The sequence below is a fragment of the Anser brachyrhynchus genome, assembly GCF_964034855.1.
Source record: "Anser brachyrhynchus genome assembly, chromosome: 4".
Lineage (NCBI taxonomy): Eukaryota > Metazoa > Chordata > Aves > Anseriformes > Anatidae > Anser > Anser brachyrhynchus.
The window spans coordinates 24,571,043-24,591,535 of NC_137698.1; the positions used below are offsets into that span (position 1 = coordinate 24,571,043).

The window sequence follows — 20,493 nt, forward strand, 5'->3', positions numbered from 1 at the left end:
AACACACAGCTGAAAGTTCAAGCATTTAGTGCCGTAATGAGACAATCATGATAGGTGCTTCAACATCCTGTGACAGGAAGCAAAACTGAAGGCACACTTGGAGCATCTTCACAGACAAGGACAAGAGAACAAAGTCTTCTATACTTCCCTCTTCCTTCCCCTCCTCAGCAAACATTGCCAGGCATATTCTCAACTATCTTACTCATCTGACATGGTAACTTTCAGATGCTCACCTGATTTCTGGTCCCTGCTTTTAGGCACATTAGTTTTTTTCCAGAGACATGAGCTATCTTGGAGTACAAAGCTTCCTCCTTGGACAGAATTTCAGGAGCAAGATGGGATTTCTATAACAGCTACTTTACAGGAGTCTAGAAGAACTTGAAGGATTTTCGCCTATAAGCCCCATGACTGGAAGTACAGAAACAAAGCTAACACTTTGAGGTTGGCATTCTTAAGTGTATGAAATATACGTGCAGAAGAAACACATAGTTCAGAGTGGAAGAGCCTTGCAGAATTAACAGAATTAGTAAACTCATTAGCAAGCACTGAACAACATGAAACCCCAAAAGTTTTTGGAACATGCTTGGATACCAGCATGATATATTAGCCATTTAGCTAATAACCAACTTTGACAGTGGGTTTGCATTCAACTTTTCATTTGAAGGGTGTTTGTTTGTTTGTTTTGTCTTTTGTTTTGTTTGGTCATTGCATAACATTGCCCTGCTCTATTTCATTTAGTTAAAAGAATTCAACTATGTGTTGAGGTAATTGCCCTAAATATATGAACTACAGCACTTTTCAGCATAAAGTAAAGAAGCTGATTATCTTTCAATGAGCTTGCTTGGCTATCAGAAATAGTTAGGCACCGATGCTAGGAACTGCATGGTACCTTGGGCACCGATGCTAGGAACTGCATGGTACCTTGGGCACCGATGCTAGGAACTGCATGGTACCTTGATAGGTACCATTTATTTATTTATTATTTATTTATTTATTTTAACTAATCTCCCTTCAGCCCACCAATACTGCCATCTTCTTTAGTTCTTTCTTTACTTTCTCATGCCTTTATGTCAATTCTTTTTTCCATGCACAGGAACACGTCCAGAATGACCAAACCAAAAACCCCAGGTTCAAAAGGTCAATCTTGGTGCTCTGATGTAATCCCCATTAAAGGAAATGTGAATTCTAACCCCCTAACTAATGGCACAAACGGGCTATAAATGCCATGTACCCCTTCTTGTATAAAACAAACAGATAAAACCCACAAAAATAGATCACATGGATGTTTCCTTCAAATAGCTCTGAAAAATAGATACCACCTGAAGAACCTGTATAGAACATGAATGTGTTGTGCAGTTGTTTTTCAGAAGAGAATTTAATATCTCTAGAGAACAATTTTCTAATGGAGGTCAAGAGATCATATTAAGTTGATTCACGTGCTCTACCCAGTATGTAAAGTACAGTGACCACAGCAGTATGTACATTTTGATGTGCCTGACTTTCTAGCTGTTAAAAATAATAGATGACTGAGAAATAACCCCCTTATGGCTTTCATTGATTGGAAAGCCTGTTGTTTTCGTTGGAATCAGATTCAAAAGACATCACTTGGCACATAACCCATGGCAAGGGTTGGCTTGATGGCTAATCCATCAACGTGACAACACAAATGAGATTGAAACCCTACTGTCCTCACATCTGCACTACAAAACCTGTGGGTTAGAACCAGATGATGTTCTACTACACTGCCTGTGTATTTGGTTGAATATAATGAGAAGCTGTATCTGACTTTAAAAAGATGAAGAAGGTATGGGGGTGGGGGTTGGAAATTAACATTTCTGAACCTTGAGAAGTAATGATTGTCCTTTAAATTGTATCATACATTGAAAGTTGTACAGGTACATCATAATAAAGTTCTGTATGGTCAAGTTTTCAGTTAGTTGGAGTAAACCTTATTCTACAGGAGTCTACAAGAAAAAATAGGGGTTGTATGACATTAAATCACATACAACAAAGATGGACTGCTAGGGAAATAGTTCTGAAATTTCTACAAGTGATTTATATTGTCACTTGTAAATATCCTTCATGGAATGGATTCTTATATCTTTGGCATAAGAAGCTCTCAGGAAAAGAAAAAAATGTAATTAGGGAAAATACAGCTATTTTGTTTATCTGGAAGCCTAGTCAACATCCAGTTAAGAAAACAACCCACATGTAAAGAAAGGAACAATACAACCAACAAAAAAAAAAAAATCAGTTTGCAAACAAGTATGAGAACAAATAGATGAGTTGGTTTTCAGATTTTAATTAGTTTTCTGTAGCTCTTTCAAGTATTACTTGAAGTAATGTAGGAGTATCATGCCTATGTTACTTATCTTTCACCAGCTGAAAAGTAAGAAGGATTTTTTTTTTTTTTTTAGATTACACAAATTCACCAACTGTGCCTAGTACTTCCCAGGCTGTAAAAATCCCCCAGTCTTCAATGTATGGCCTAAACTGAAAACAACAACAAAGATGATGATGGAGAAGGGAAACTGTGTGAACCTCATTAAACTATACTGAAAACCCATTCTAATTTACTATAATCTTGAACTTCATATGTTAATATCCATTTATATACCAACATTGATAACATTCAGATATTTTTGCCTGTGTATAAATAAATGCAACAAAATGCAGAAAGAACCAATAACTTTTAAACAAATACTATTAGGTGGGGTTTTCTAGACTATCTAGCCCATTACATATGCACATAGATGTATATTTATAGAACATATGAAGGAGAAAACTTGTTCTGTTAGTACTTCAAAACAGCCAACTTTGCAAATCTAAAAAAGCTGTTCTAAAAGCTGTTGTGAAATTTTCTAATTCATTGAGTTCTACCACAGTAAAGCACATCTTTTCTGCTTTCGACATATAAAAGTCTGCCACATCAACATTTATCTGCATATACCTCATTTCCATTTACAAATGGTCTGGATTTCCCTCTCCTCTTCCTTCAACTTTATTAAAACAGACTTTCTTTAACATAATTTTCTTAGATAGAAATTCTTTTTAGCTCTGAAAGTTAAACAAGCTATTCCAGCGCCAAGGTATCTAGTTAAGGTATCAGACCTGACAAGTTCTTGCCCACTGACTTATATCCTGCCATCTCTTCAGCATAAATATTTGGGTGGCTCCTCTCTAACACATAACCATTAAGCGACCTGCTTAAGAAGACCTACAATAAAGCAGGTAGGGGAGAACAGAACAAAGAGAAAAACTGAAACTGGAGACAACCCACTCAAGCTCATCCTCTGGTGAGGAATTCAACTAAATCTCAGAATTATTAAGGATTACAAACCTGATTCTAAACCATATATCATCTTTTAAATACTTAAACTACAAACTTTATGTTAGCACGGTAACCAAAGCAATATACATGAAAAAGTCTTCTGGGGAAGGTATAAGCATTTGCATTCAAATATATATATATATATATATATATATATATTTTCACATTTATTTTATGTAATAAGAAAAATCTTAAATATACTTGAAGACAATAATTCATAACTTTTTGTTTAAAGTGGCCAAAGCAATGCGGGAAAGGAAAAGTAACCAAAGCACAGACTCAGACAACTCAACATTACTCAAGAATATCATAAAAATTGTTGATATCAGAAAGAGACAAGACAGAAGCAAGAGAACAGACGCAGCACATTGATGTATTTATTAAGCCAGTATCGAGCCAATATTTTATACCCTTGTGCTTAATATTTTTTTAGTTTTTGCCAAACGACTGAACCATCTTTCTCACATATAAGGAGTTCAGTGAGATCTTCCATAGATCATGTCAAAGAAGAAGAAAATCAAACAATATATTTGATATTTAGTAGAAACCCTGTAGCTCTTCAGCCTTTAGGAGAGCAATACACATTTTAAAATACAAAGTAAAAAATTTGATGTAAACTTTCTCCTCCCAGTCACTGGAAATAGAAGACATTTTATAACTCATTCTTTATATAATGCAGGTGTCTGCTCCCAGTTGAACAGAGGTTGTCTGCAGATGAGACTGCACATTTAATAACCTCAAGTGTACTAGCACAACTGATCAGATGGTCTGAAAAGCCTGAGTGAAGCTTTGTCCAATGCACATTTGTCACAGAGGAAATTATTCCATAGTTTATAACCTTTTTTCTTTGGTAAACAATATAAGGTTGTCAGAGAGGAAATAAATCCCCTATGTCTCTGTTTTTGTGACATTATCATAACAGAGATACTTTTCATCTTTCATTGTTAAAAACTTACTTTTTCTAAGAGTCCCTGTAAGTAACAGAAGAGCATCCCAAACCCCATTACTTAGTTTTAGGTTTGCAGATTGTTGCTCTGTTTTGTTTGTTTTTAATACTTCTCATTCTCACAAATTGATTTGCCATGTAATCTGCCCAGCAGTTTTTACTGAAGGTATTTTGTAATCTAAATTTTCCTATTTGGGCATTACAAAAACCTTCCAGTAGTAGCAGCACCAGCTACAACTGCAACAACTACCAACATCAGAAGCTGACACACTTCACTCGGTACCTTGCCATATACTATTTCAAAACACTTACATACAGCTAGGAATATACTACCAAATTTAGAAGGTCCTGATCTAACCTGAAGTCCTGGGAGGTTCCCCCAAAGTTACTACTTCTGCTTACTTCTAAAATGGCCCAGTTTTATTCAACTACATTTTCCTCTGAGCCCTGCAGCAGAGAGTTCAGAGACCAAGAATTAAATTTGATTAGTATTTCAAACACCTCTCATGTAAGATTACATTGTTCTAAAGCTTGAAAATGTTTGACTGACTTAATACAATGTGAAAGCACAGGCTCTATGACTAGTTTCTGTGCTCATGTTTCTTTTACCCTAAATCCAAACCAACTGACTAGTAGAATTAATCTTGGCTTTGTTCGTTAATGAAGAAATAAAGCATACCCTATGTATATTGCAGTTGGCAAGCAACAATTTTCTCCTAAAACCATTGAAGTTTCTGGGTGAGGTCCCCAGTTTGTTCAAAAGCTTTCATTGTTTTTGCAGCTGAGACTACTTCTGTCTACGCATTTAAAGAAATTTCCCATACCAACGAACTTCAGATTTGGCACAAGAAAAGAGGGTTTGCATTAGTTTCTGTACATGGGCTCTCTCCCTCTGTACAAAGCTCATAAATCTGTAAGTTTTAAGCTGCAATGTCAAAATTATAGCAACCTCAGAATAAGTGAATGCACAATCTTTTAATACTGTTGTGGGCAGCTCAGGTCCCAGCTAGTCACTCGCTTGCTCCCTCCAGTTGGGCAAATCAGAAGGGCAAAAGTGAGACTAACTCATGGGTCAAGATACAGACAGTTTAATAAGTGAAGAAAAACAAAAACGTACAAACAAGCAAAAAACAAGTGATGCAAAGGCAATCACTCACCACCTCCCACTAGCAGAGCGATGCCCAGCCAACCTCCAAACAACAGCTACCTTTGAGAAGCTCACCCCCTCCAGTTTTATTGGCGAGCGTGACGTTACATGGCATCGACCATCCCTTTGGGCAGTTCAGGTCAGCTGTCCCAGCTGTTTCCCCTCCCAACCCCTTGCCCACCCCCAACCTACTCCCTGGAAGTGTGGAAGAAACAGAGAAGACCTTCATGCTGTGCAAGCACTGCTCAGCAACAGCTAAAACATCGGTGCTATCAGCACTGTTATGGTCACAAATCTAAACTACACCATGATACAGGCTGCTAACCAGAAAATTATCCTACCAGACCCAGGACAAGAATTGAAAGTGAGGACAAGATATTTAACTGCAACAAAAAACAACAAAACATGGATTTAGAAAGTAGACTGACTGTACTTGTCCTAATAATGTTCAAAATTAAGCTACAACTCGCTTTAGAAAGTCTCTCAATCGATATGACTGCAATACACAGCCAATAAAAACATACAGCCCTTCAAAAGTTCGCACATGGAGTAGGCTCACTTCAAGCCTTTTCTACAGGCTACCATTTGGGTTCTATTAATAGAAAAATCAGTGGTTAAATACAGCTGAAATGTAAATGAATCAAGCCCTAACATAAAGGTACTCCAGTGGAATGTTTAATCTAAATCAGTCTTAGTATTAGTTCACTTTGTTTCATACGACTTTTGTATACTTCATCAAAGGAAGTGCTTATAATGTACAATCATTTTTATTTTAATGTTTAATGCCTATAAAAAGTAAATGACTGGCAGCAGGAAAAGAGGAGACAATACAAACCTCCTGTCCCACCGGTGACCTCTATCATGAGTTACAGCTACTGCCTTCTACAGATGTCAGAAACAATTTATTATCCGTGCTCCTTTATCCCAAAGCAGTTCCCAGATGCGGAACGAAGGGGACAAACACCAGTGGCAGTACCACAGGCACAGTGCTGAAGTCTGCAAACCCCTGCACCAGCTGAAGCCAGCCACAATCCTTCCATTGTTGGGATCATGGTATATTAAGGTCTAAACTAAGCTTAACAAGCTTAACAACTCAACTTCAACAAGCTTAGTGCAAACACATTGCCTGTGAAAAAGCAAGTGTAGCGTAGCTGCATCACAATCAATAAAACAGAAAACTACATTTTCTTTTAGGAAAAGAAAAGGGATTTGTCCATTTACAGAAAACCTTGAAAGTAAACTGGTTTGGGCTTCTCTTGTCCTTGACATTACAAATAGCCCTTTCTGACTGGCAGTGGGTCAGGTTTCTCCCTGTTGTATATATACACAGCATATATACACAGTATAATAGACAACATGTGCAACCACAGCTGGCTCCTGACAGAAGAGCTGAGTAGGTTCCATGTCAAATTTGGAAGGTGGATGCCATCTGGAAAGACAACATGACCTAGCCAAAACTGATGTACACACAGCCAGCAAACACATCGGTGATTTCATCACAACCAGAAAACAGTTACACAGAAACCTCAAATCCTTGTCATCCAGAGAAACACTGCAACAATAAGACTTTTTTTTTCTTAGCACTGAAAACTTTAAGAGAGCAAATAACATGATATCAGACTTGAAAATTCTAAGTAATGAATACAGAACGGTTATAAGTAGATATTGATGCTCTTCCTCTAAACAGACCTGTTATTTTCCTCTGTGAGAAGGTTTTGAACTAAATAAATCGGATACAGCTAAAGCTATCAAATAAAACGATGAATTTGAAAAGTAATAAAACACAGGCCTTCAAAAACTGCAAATTCTTTCACAGGCCAGTTGGTTGACATGAGAAGAAAAGTATTTGCTAGCAAAGTTAAATGGTGAAGCACACATTGGAACAAGCTTATAAATATTTCCTTTCAGGCTCCTAACAATACAGGGCTGTAACAATTAAAATACTGAGCCAGAGGGCCAGAGGTGCAAACAGGCCTCCTTTCCCAGCTCAACACAAAGGCTTTAGTGGTCTTTTTTTTTTTTTTTTTGGCCTTAAGCTACTGCATCCTGCCCTAGGGCCTCTCACGTAAGTCACAGGTACCCAAATCATTAAGTTATATGAGTATATGAATCCTCCTACTAAATGGCTTCAGGTTGCATCCTATCACACAGTGCCACCAACAGGAAACGGGACTGAGAATCCACCGAAGTGTATTGCAGTAGATAATAAGTAAGAGAGTATTAGTAGTTCAAGAATATAGTTAAAGGATAGTAACAATTTATCTGTCCTGTGTAAAATTACTGACCAAAACACAGAAGATGTTAGTTGGAGGGAAAAAAAAAAAAAAAAAAAAGCATTCTTGTCATATTTAGCTAAAGTTCTTATTAATAAATAAATAAATAATCCATTATGTTCTATGAGCAGGTATGGAGACAGCAGAATTACATCTAAGTAGAAATAATATTAGGGACAGAATAGACATATTGTATAACCAAAACATTTTATTTTCTAAGTGGCCTGTTTATTACACTTGGACAGGAAAATCTAAGTTCCAACAGTTCTTACGGCATATTTTTATGCAGACTTCCAATAACTAACTAACTGAAACTGTGGCAGCCGAATATATTTCATTCGTTGTCTGCCAGAGGTGGTCAAACCTCCCCTTCCTCTCTATTCTCTTCTTGCTGGAAAGGAGAAGGTGAACATCTCAGCCTCCTATTCCTTTATATTGGCTTTCTTCCATGACTCATATCTAGATTTACTTAACTTAGTCATTCCTAAGAAGAGACTGATTATTCTGCATTGCTCTGCATAGGCTATTGTTTATGAATCTTTAGAATACAAACAAATATATACACATACTTATATATTCTAGTCAAATATCTTTGGGAAAAGATACTGGACTAGCATTACTGTAATATAATCGACTTTTATTTCATGCTTGTAGCTGGTACAGTAGTGTTGGCCTTGCTGTATCCCTCTTCTACAGTAGTTTGCAAACTACCTTACCTAACCACTTCCAGAAGTCAGACACTTACACCTAATGCCTACCATTCAAGCTCCCAGTCACACAAATGATAGTTTCCTGTAGCTATCAGGGTCAATATGGAGCAGCAAGTAATGCAAATTTGGTCTTAATAGTGCTGTCTGTTTGAAATTTGGTATGTGAATGATTCCCTGATAAGCAAGCACTTTCAGAAAGAAAATATTAGCGGACCGGAATAAGAGCTATGAAGCACAATAGTTGATAATTTTCACACAATAATAGTTCTTCTGCCCCCAGCATGTCTTGGCTGGTATCTATGGGAAAAGGAAAATATTCTTTAACACCAGGATATCCCAGTGCAACACAGTAATACAAAACACAGTTGTTCTCAACACATCCAGTGCCAAAAAGTGAAACGGCTTTCAAAGGGTTGCTAATAAAAAACATGGTGGAATTATTTTTTAAAATGAGGAAAGAAACTGTTCTGCTTTTCCACAGAAATAAGGTTGACATTTTGTTTTTAACTACCTGTCTCTATGGCTCTGTGGTTAAGTAACCCCACAACACTGTTCCTCTTCTCCAGAGTAAAAATAAAAATAAAAATAAAGGCTTTTTGAATAAAAGAGATATCTTTGCTTGAAAAAAAAAAAAAATCTGAGAACCACACCACACTAGCTGACACCCAACTGTTCTAGTTTTGAATTATGTGTTGCTCCCAGCACTGATTTATAAGGGCCAGATTTGTTGCAAGCAACTATTCAAGACTGTTCTGTTTTTCCACTTCAAATACTGCCCCAAACATTTACAACACCACTAATACCAACGTTTATTCATCCACTTTTTAAAACAAGTCATAATAAAAGTATTCTCCTGTTGCTTCCACAGTCAGAACATTTCCTTTTCACAAGCAAAGCCAGGTTGTAGCAAAATGAAATAAAATAATCTCCACCCACTAGACAGATTTCTCCACCAGCTATACAACCAGAACTATTTCTTGTTGATATAAGTGACATTTGTATTTAGGTTCCAGAGACAAAAGGGCACAGGCTCAGGCCAAAGGATCATCTGGACAAGGACACTCTCAGCAAGTGACCAAAATGACTGGAAAGAAAATATAAATAAGTGTATAGTAACACTTTCCCTGAACACTCACCCAATTTCCAACTGAATTGCAATCTAGTGACTTCCTGTATCAGAGACACCATCTCTACTTTAAACCATTTTTTATTGAGAGAGGTTATTTGACATCTTATTATTCTGCAATTTTTTATTTTTTTTTATTAAAAACATCCTACTTTGAGGTAAAGTTATAATCCAAGTAATCAGCTGTAAAATGCATGCTCTAGAGTCTTTATACACGACACAACACACTAAACATTTTTCTCTATTTTCCCCCCATACAGCCTGTTTTCTACAATTATTGACTGGCATATGCAATTTGTAAGTATATGCAGTGCATGGAAAATATCATTAATAAGTGCAAAGCGGATCATTTTCAAGTGTGCCGTATTGCACAAGTGAAAGAAACAGTATGTGCTGAAGTCTGTAGGCTTCTATAGAGAGCTTTTACTAGTCAGGCAGCAAAACATTTCTGTCAATGAAAAAGTGATCCCTCTTGAACGCCTTCCTCTTTCCAGCCCCTCTCCCTCCCCAGCAGAGGAGAGCTACAACAAGACACCATTCCACCACATCCAGAGATGGAAGAGCTTTTGAAGACCAAACTATCAGTGACTCAGTGACATCAAACTAGGCCTCACAGCTAGGCTCTAAAAAAAAAAAAAAAAAAAAAAAGAAAAAATACAAAAACCATTCGTATTCTGTAAACTGGATAACATTTATTTTTAAGAACAAAGCACACCCATTGTGAGTAAGAGAAAGAAAGGGGGCTCTTTCACAGTCAAAACGTTGAAAGGAAAACACAGCTGCACCTGCAAGCTCTCTACCACAGCACAAGCATTGCCCTACACTTTCTTAAGAAATGCCTGGAAGCCAAAGCTGCAGAATAAACTGAAACCTTGTCAATTACGAAGTGCAATGCTGCCCTTACTCTTTCTTTACAATTCATTTTACCCGTTTTCTGCCTTTTTTTTTTTTCAAGGACAAAATTGATGTAGAGAATTCTGGATGCTGTTGTCATCCCAAGTTGTTTTGGTTTCAGTCAGGCAAAAAAGGAAAACATAGGTTACTTACAAAATGCCTAGAGGCAACAGAAAAAGATCTGGGTTAAAGTGAGTTGCTCAGAAACTATTATAATGAAGGAAGATATTATTATAATTCGCAGGAGAGTAAGAGGCTGAGTGCTATACAGGCAAGCCCCTCTGTCCTTATGCTATAGTCATGCCCCCTTCAGTCTGCAGCTAAATCCTGTACATTGCCTTTAAGTTTCTTGGCAAACTATTCAAAGTCGTTTTAGCTCTACGGTCTTCATAGCCACAAGGGTGGAATAATCTAAAGGGCTCAAAACTCTGTCTAGAAAAGGGAAGACCTTTAAAAATCAAGCTAGAACTAACACAAATCCCACCTGAAGTTGCTAGCATCTGTGTGGAAGTATCTCGGGCTTAGTCTTCAAGAAGCAGGTCAATTATGTATATTCATATATTCACAGACAATTCCTGGGAATCTAAGCTGTAATGAAATTAATGGCAGAATCCTTAGAGAAGGAAGCAATGCACCTACCACCTAGCTCCTGCAGTGCAGCAGGAGCACGCAGCTCTGAGCTCTCCTACGTCAACACAGGTTAACCAAATCCATAAATGTTGCGTGTTCTAGATCAACGTATATAAATATAGCTGAAAGGATGCACTTTAAGTCTGGACAGCATTAAGTTGATACTTGCACTCGAAGCTAGTTAACGCTTTTTGCTGCAGCTGTTTTGTGGGATACTGCATGTCTTAGAAAGCCAGAATTTGAAGAAAAGGCTCAGCTCGCTTGTCCTCCCCATGGGTGGTCCCCTTCCTCTTCAGGCTGACACAGAGAGCTAACATTCAGTAGGTTGTGTGATTTCATTCTCCCTTCTCTCCCCCTCCCTGGACGTCCCCACCCCCCCCCCCCCCTTCTCCTCCTTTCCCTCCATTCTCTCCTGTCCCCAAATCAGCTGTATCCGGCTATAAACATTAATTCTTACAAAACAGTGTACATTTGGTTGTGAGCTCTGTGTTCTTACTGGCTGCTATTCCAAATGCTAGCCAAATAGCTTAATTTAAGAATTACAACATCTGCATTTGTATACTGAAGGACTTTCTGAAAAGATAAAGCAGGAGGCCAAATTCTGATCTCACTTATGTCACTGAATAATTTCACTGACACTAAAAAGAGTCGCTACAGACTTTCCTCCAGGATAGCTGTGATCAGGATTCAACCATTTGCTTTAGTAATGTACTGATATTTGCTTCAAACAGATCATGAGAAAATGAAAATAATTGACGCTGGCATTCCAAATATTTGCTCCTGTGAGTGCTCAGAGTATGAATTCAATCTATAGTGTGTCTTAACTTCTATGTAAAACTGCATTTTATTGTTTCTCCATTCTCAAATCTTCATCTTTAATAGATGGGAAATTGCATGACTATCTCTCTAAACTGGTCTTTTCAATTTACAAGAATAGTATTTACAATTCAAAAGAATAGCAGGAAATGTCTAATAGACTTAGCACTTGGTCTCTAGGAAACAAGAAATACCATGCTAATCACTGAAGGCTGCACCTTAACTATATTAAAAGCGTTTAAGCAAGCATGAGAAAGCTTTTACTTTTCTGTAGGCAGTAGTATTACAAACAGACTAAATAGGGTTATTAAAATAAAAAGATCTGAAATTGTTAACCTTATCATTTATAGGAGCAAATCATACTCCTCTGCTGTAGATTTAAAAAGAAAGATCAGGAAGCTGAATTTGCACAAAAATTCTGAAAACTATCTTGGATACCTTAACGATGTTTTTGATCTTTTTAAAAAATGTTTTCCATATGATGTACATAGTTTACAGTTAAAGAAAGCAAAAAAAAAAAATTTGTTCAACTTCAGCACTGCAAATCATAGCAAAATTAAAATTATCTGCTTTAATTATACAGGTGAATTGTACTCTACTATTGTATATTTTTAATTTAAAAAAATCAGTAACCTTAATTTCAAGCAAAAAGATTCTGAAAATTATTTTACAAATCTTCAAAAACTCGAAGATATTTTAAAAAGCTTTTAATATCAAATATATAGCTTACAATTAAAACAGCAAAGAATGTTAAACTTCTACCCTACAAATCCAAGTAAAATCTAAAAGCCAGATGAGATGATGTAATTTTTATGCATATTTACCAATACTAGCATATGTTTGACAAAATGCAGCCCAGAAATATACCTTCATAGTTTTACTCATTTCTACTTGCCCTAATTGGCACATACATAACACCCTTAGCCTTAGGTGTAATGGATTAGTATAAACAGAAAAAATAATCTCCAGTCTAAATGAGAAATACAAATGTTCTTCATTCACTTGCCTTGGCAAACAAGGTTGTATATATATATTATTTTTACTTCAAGATAAAAAATTTCATGGTTGAATACATGCACAGAGAAAACCCACCTAACAAAGGCACACCATCTTTACAAGATCTGGCTACTTGATCAGCAGCTTTCCAGGTAAAATTCTACCTAGAGTCAGAAAATAATGAAAAATAACACACATAAGATGTTATAATAAAAAATAACAAGATTAATAATGATAATTCAGCACTGAAGATAAAAAATAAAAGGGACAAGTACTGTCATCATTATCTCCTTTGAAAGTTTTCCAGAAAATATCCTTAGTCTCAAATCCTGAAGCATGGACAATGCATTTATTACTCATATCATAGAGACTGATAACACAAGTATCAGCAGTATATTGGATGGTTCTACAGGCCAGAACTACTCTTTCGCCCTGCACAGACTCATAGCTGTTTGAAGTAAAATATGTGGAACAGTACTTTGGAGTACTTTCACAAGGATATGCTGATGTTGATAAGTTTCCCATTCAGCCTCAAGTCCCTAACGGTAAAATACAGACTGTTTTCTTTAACACACTCAGGGTGATATTAAAAGAAGTTTCAAGCTTCTTCGTAGCTTTCCTTCTTTCCTTTAAAGTAAACTAGAAATGCAGGGGGAAGAAGTTGATCGGACTGACGATTCCAAGCAATAGCTCCTGTGTAAGGATGGCAGTTTTGCCACATGGCAGCCCTCTCACCTTGCTCTGCCTGCAAGTCGTTGTTAAAAATACCTTCAGGATTTATAACATTGACCTATTTTCTTCATTTCTACAACATGCACGCAAGGTTTTTAAAAAATTTTGAGGTTAAATATTGTTTGGTATTGCCATTACTATATCAGCCTCATTCCTTTGTGCTAAGTCACTGCAACTTACCAGCATAATTAATCATAGCAACCTGCGGGAGCAGTAAAGAGGGAAAGGACTTTGAATATGAACATATAGGACTGGCATGGGTGTGAAACAGTCATGTTTAGAAAGCAGACAAATAGGCAGACAGACATCACTCATGCACACAATTCACATCACAAGTTAACCCCCATCTCTTCAGAGGTGACAAAATGGCAGATGTCATACGGAAAGAGATTAATTAAGACTGCGGGATAGACAAACTCACTAACCAAATTGCTAAACCCAACTCAAAATTAAAATTCACAACAGTTATGCCAACACAGGAAGGAAACAGAAATCTCTTGGAGCAACTACATACTTCTCACTTCAGCCACAAGATCCTGACCCCACCATAAGGGGGTCAGTATCAATCATAACATCTTAAAGATTCAGATTATTACAGTCCAAACTAAAGAAAGCTGACCCAGTCAACAACAGGAGGTATAGTATATGTAACCACTATTACTGTAACTTTAGCATACAGAGTTTTAGTTTCAAGAAAAACAGTTCAAATATATACAAGCTTGAACCACAAAATTTTGTAATGTGAAGACTTAATTAATTTGATATCAGATACTATCAACTGAGCTATAAGCCCTACTTAATAGTTCACAATACCAATTTAAATAACATCTTCAGTGTAGATAGCTAATGTACTTATAACTCACCAATATCTTGCAGCCTGAAGGTCTTCTTATTTTAAAGGACATTTGTGAAGAACCACCTCTTAAAACAGGCCAATGACACATAGATACAGACAAGGAGAGCAATCAGGGCTGTGGGTCCTCCTCAAAAGTACCAGAAAACGGTCAAGCTGGGCAAGACCGTGGCAAGGGCCATTGGGTGCCTCACCCTGGCTGCCAACACAGGGTATATGGCCAAGCATAGCCATGTGGAAAAAGCTGCTATGACTGGCCAGCCACGGCCTTTGTCAGCCACTTTAGGCCAGGGCCTACCCAAGTGACCGTTGCTGCCAAACCATGCCAGACTGCGGGCCCTGACCCCATGGGCCAAAGTCCATCCCCTGATATCCAGGGATGGCCTCAGCCTGTCCCCATCCCCAAGGAGGTGCCAAATGCCCAGGGCTATCCCTGGCTGCCCTGTTCCCTGACTAGCGTGGTGGGATGTCCCCGGCTGGTGAGGCCCTGCCCTCCCATGGGACACCCTGAACTACCTAACCTAGCATTTAAGAAGACCCTGCTTTGAGAGGAGGTTTGGGCCTTCTGAAGTCGCTTTCTCCTTGAATTATTCAGGGATTTCATGACTTAAAGGCTATGTACTATTACACTAACACCAAGTTCCTAAGGTACTGAAATCACAGAATCACAGGATCACTTAGGTTGGAAGGGGCCTCTTGCGATCACCTAGTCCAACCTAGTATTCAAACAAGCTTTATACTTGGTAGTTTTAATAAGGCCTGATATTTACAGACATTTTAACATTTATATAAAGTTACAACAACAACACACTTTTTTCCACCCTTCTCATAAACACATAGACTATTTTTAAAGAAAAGTCACTGCATTTCATGTCTTAATATGTGTATTTAAAAATGCCTCTTTATAGCTACAGTACGTAACTGAATACTCCTAATTTCTAATTAAACTACATACTATTCAAGGACTTATTCTATTAGTTAATTAGATTCAAGTAACTCAGAATATTAGTCCTGATGAATATATGTTACAGCAATTATACAAACATATTTACATGTTGCAGTAATCACACAAACAATGATTTCTTAAATTAAACCAGTAAATCCTTAGCTGGTTACCTGCTTTATTTCTATCTGACTCAAAAAGGAAGAAAACAGAGCCTAGCACCAAACCTCTTCAGAAAATAATGTGTTGCAGCATTACAAGATATTGCAAAATTCTCTTAGCTGTAAACTATCATGTGTTCTGGAAAGACATTCAACTCATAGTAGACTATAACTGAAATAGCCTTTTAAATGACAGCATTTTCAGCTTTGACTCTTGGTAGAAAATTATTGCTAATCTATGGCCTTGTGCTTATTTCGTTACAAAGGGAACAGTCTGAGCAATTACTTGTTAAAAATCAAAATAAAAATAAAGTGATGTTTGTACTTTATATCTTGTTTGCCTACTGAGAAAAGAATTTAAAGCCAATAAAAGTTAAGCAAGTTGCATTATATTTCTATTTAAGATAGCAGTAAATCACAACCATACTATTTTGTTCTCATACATCATTTTTCATCAAGAGATCTGAGTATTAAAAAAAAAAAGGAAAAAAAAAGGAAGGAAATGCCATTAACCCATTTTACAGGTAGATAAATTTTACAGATTTCAGGTTTTTTTTTCTGCCTATTTCACATCCTCCTACGCAAGGAGAAACAATGGATACTATATTTAGTAATGGATTCCATGGATTCCATGGTATCTCCATGGACTTACAGCATTCATCACCCCATAAAGGGGCCAGGGTTTCATATTCACATAACCCAGCTAATGAAACTAGGTTCATTCTATGTTCTGGGACTGTCTCAGGGTATAAAAGGTCTATTAAATCTACCGATAATTTCAGCAGCATATAAAGGTAAGTAACTACATATACAAACTCAAACTTCATTTAAGTTCCCAAACTATCTTAAATGTAGGACTAGAAGACTGACTTTAGAAATCTTAGAAAAGAAGTAGAAAAAAGAAAAAGGTATCTTGAATTCGTGGTCTTTTCTCCTCACCTCTATCCATACATTTGTCATGCTAAATAGCAGTGGCAAAAAATTGCAACAACTTCAGATCCTGAACACTTCTGCTTTCTTTAATCATAAAAAACAGTGACCAACAGTTATGGCATGTTTGTGTAACAGGTTTTATATCTGAAAGTTCAATGCTGTATTAAGGGAAATCTTAGTACACTCAACCATCTCCTAAATGTTTTCTGGCAACAGTTGAGCAGGTTTCCACTGAAAGACTGAGGTCACCTCAAGAATCAAAGAAGAATTAAATGTTTCCACATTAAGATTTAGAGTAGTTTAGGTGGTCAGATAGATGGTTTTCATGGTTGTTTCAAAAGTCTGTAACACGCATCTTCCATAGGAAAACAACAGTATCCTTCCTGAACTCCATAGCCCCCCTCTGCCCACTCTGTAATTAATATGTTGAAGCAATTAAATAATTCTCTTATATCAATCCAGCAAAACCCACAGAGATGGAAGGGTGTTACCAGAGTGCTACAGGGCTTTGCTCCCCCTTGCTATAGAGCAGGGAGAAAAAACATCCCATAGGTGCGGGTTTGGAGAGCTGAGTGTTGCCAGAAATGCCTCTGGACATCAACTCACTTCTTATACCATGAGACAAAGAAAAAGGTTTTAGATTTGCAAACAGCTTATGATTCTCACGGTCTCTAACCTGTGGAGTAAAGCCACCATAATTCAGGGTTAAATTTTCTTGTAGATAGGCTGTTGATATTTTTAGTGACTATACCTGCACCCCTCTACACAACCAGCTGCTCTGAGGTCTTCCTTACTGGCCTTGCTGGGGGAGGTAGGAGAGAGCAGGAACACAGTCAAGAGGTAGGGGCTGAAGAGCTCTGTACTGCTTCTGCAAGTCCTCAGACAAGCAACACAACTCTAAAGGTTCTTGGCACAAATTTTAGACTGTGTAATGTCTGAAATAATAAAACCTGCTATGCCTCAACAATTTAGTTTTTAGTTATACAGCTCTACTCTTGATCCAAACACCGTATAACCAACATTTAAATTCTAGCTTATGGATTTATCTACTGAATTTCAAAATTTTGAATATTTCTGAAATATGTATTTGAATATATATTTGAATATTTTGAAATAAGTATAAGAAGAGATAAATTGGATTTATTGTGAAATACAGCACTTTAAAAAACGAATCTCTAGAGTTACAAAAGAGACCAGTGAATTCAGCTGCACAATTTGTAAAAACAACTACAACAAAATAGCGGCAAGGCTAAACCCCTAGCTACAATTAAATATATATGTATATATATATACATATATATAAAAAGATATCAGACGAAACATATAACGGGAAACAGATAATCATGCAAGTACTAGCCAGTATTCTGTTCATCTACGTCAATTTTAAATATTAATGCTTTTATTCAGCAAGCTATCAACACAGACAGAAGCAGGGCCAGAAGAAAGACAATTTTCCTTCATGTAAATCTTTGATATGATCTTTTCAGGATGAAAGGTCTTCAGGGGTCTCCCCACAGTATTGAAACACAACATCCCTTAGAACTCAAGAGAGATAAGGAAGAACAAGAAAAAATCCTTCTTCCACCACTCTGAGAAAGGCTTTGGGCCAGCAAGAAGAAAATGCTGTAAAATTCTTAACATTGTGGTTACTTCTGTAACCATAATTTACATTTTAAATCTAAACTTTGTCTGTTATATCAAACCCACAACTATTTATTGTATTATCAGCATGTAGAAGGTAAGTGAGGACATACTTTAATCCCAGCATGTAATGCAAAGCCATAAGAATTAAAGCAGAGTTTAACCATTTCATCCACATTTGATCTTCAGTATTCTGTATGGAATTGAACCTCAACATATTTAATATAGGGAAGGGACACAGCCACTGCCAATAAACACAAAGTCCTAACCACTTACTTCCAATAAAATTTCTAGTCCTGTATGCAAACACTACAAATACAAACAATATCAAGCCCAATACCAAACAATATCTTAGCCATTGAAGCCTTTAAAAGTACCTTCTAGTGATTAAGAAAAGGATGTTTTTCACTAGTATACTCACATTCACCCATCCTGAATGCTGCTACTTTGCTTTACTACAGTTTTCCAGGCATATATAACCGGATAAGGACCTTGCAGGAGGAAAATCTGAAGTAAATCTAAGTCCCGCTGATCTAAATCACTTGATGACAAAAACAAACAAACAAACATGAACATCTGTTTTTCTTTTTGAAGATGTGTTCTACACAACTAAAACTTAATTTCAAATGCAGTTAGTTTTATATCTAGTTTCTGTCTCAATTGAGTGAGGCTGAATTAAGTAAGAGAGAACTTAAATATATTTAACTGCCAAACATCTGAGACAAATCCCAATAGCAATAATGCTTAACCTATAGTTTGCATACAATTGCTTGACTTGCCACAGGATAGTGCTCATTTCTAATTGCTATCATAAAACATGCACATATTTTTGACTACACATATTTTAAAAAGAATGCCTTCATGTAGAAGAACCAAAAGTCATTTTAAAGTTAAAAAATAAAAAAAAAAGTTTTCACATTTTTAATGAAAAGAATGGATTGCACTGAAAATTTTATAAAGGAATTGAGACTCTTGTAAAATATTTTAAGAAAGTGATACACACAAACATCTATGGGAGGGCTGAGCTTTAAATAATGAATATACTTGTCTGAAAAGTCTGCAGGTCCAGATTTTGCAACAGTTTCCTGGATTTTCTGGTTTCATCAACTCATTAAATGTTCAATTAATTACACAAATAAATACAATTCAAAAGTAATAACATAGTAATGTTCTGTAATGAGCAAAAGCATAGATGGAATATTAGGTCAGATGAAGAGTTCATATAGGCAAAAACCTTAATCTCCTTTGTTTGAAAAAAGCAAGAACAGGGCAAACATATATGAGCTAGTACAAGCAAGAGCCCTCTCAATAATTTTAATCTCAGTTTATCCCAAAACTGATTTTTTTTTTTTTTTTTTTTTTAAGTAACCATGCATAGACTTCTTTCAACTACTTAGCCATCACCCCATGAACTCAAGCAAATGTTTTCTTCATGTCATTCCTAAGGAGAGTCCTTGTTCAGCAAATAGTCCTGGAAACAGCTTCCAGCTGAAACATCTCTAAAGCATCAGGCTCTGTAATTACAAAGAATTCATCACTGCACAAGCAAACCAGACGGTATTCTAAAAATACTAAGAAGTGAGAGAATGATTTCTAAAAGTCATAATATTAGGGGAGAATAACTTTAAAATATGTCTATAGAAAACCCTAAAAGAATAACATTGCATACAAATTAAAAAAAAAAAAGCCAGTTTGGTCTCAGAGAGAAGAGAAATATTCATGAACATCTTAGTTACCAAACTGCTACTAGTTACCTCTCGACCTGAAGATTTTTCACTATTTCAAATATGTTGTTACTAAACTTTTCAGTTATTTTCATGCAGAGTAAATTGTTGATAATATCCTAAGCCTATTCCATGCAGAAATGGCAGCCAAAAACTTGTGCAAAAAAAGTTGTGCAAAATATATGAAAATATTGCCAGTAGAAAGCTCATGACCGTTTGATTTCATAAAACTGTTTTGAATATGTTTGAACATTTAGAATGATAGAATCATTTAGGTTGGGAATGACCTCTGAGATCATCAAGTTCAAATGCTAACCTAGTACTGCTGAGTCTAGCACTAAACCACGTCCCTAAGGACCACATCCACACATCTTTTGAATACCTCCAGGGATGGTAACTCAACCACTTCCCTGGGTATCCTGTTCCAATGCTTCATAACACTTTCAGTAAATAAATTTTTCCTAATATCCAACCTAAACATCCCTTGGCAGAACTTGAGGCCATTTCCTCTTGTCCTATCACTTGTTGCTTAGAAAAAGAAACCGACACCCACCCTGCTACAACCTTTTTTGAGGTAGTTGCAAAGAGCAATAAGGTCTTCCCTGAGCCTCTCTAGGCTAAATAACCTCACTTCCCT

At 36.6% G+C, this 20,493-nt stretch overlaps 1 long non-coding RNA gene across 14 annotated transcripts in view; it reads right to left on the minus strand.

Moving 5' to 3' along the window:
• The window catches only part of LOC308194475, a 112,800-nt gene that overhangs the window by 86,553 nt on the left and 5,754 nt on the right, over positions 1 to 20,493 (minus strand). The window contains exons 2-4 of one of the 14 annotated variants that reach the window (XR_013950548.1): positions 18,554 to 19,646; positions 12,966 to 13,033; positions 10,912 to 11,015 (exon numbers count right to left, since the gene is read on the minus strand). The exons of 2 other annotated variants lie outside the window; for them this stretch is intronic. This is a non-coding gene — a long non-coding RNA (uncharacterized lncRNA). Of the gene's footprint in view, positions 1 to 5,394; positions 5,415 to 5,434; positions 5,574 to 10,911; positions 11,016 to 11,066; positions 11,399 to 12,965; positions 13,034 to 14,464; positions 18,500 to 18,553; positions 19,647 to 20,493 lie in introns of those variants that run through there. 11 more of the 14 variants (XR_013950549.1, XR_013950551.1, XR_013950550.1 and 8 more) reach the window with 11 other exon arrangements.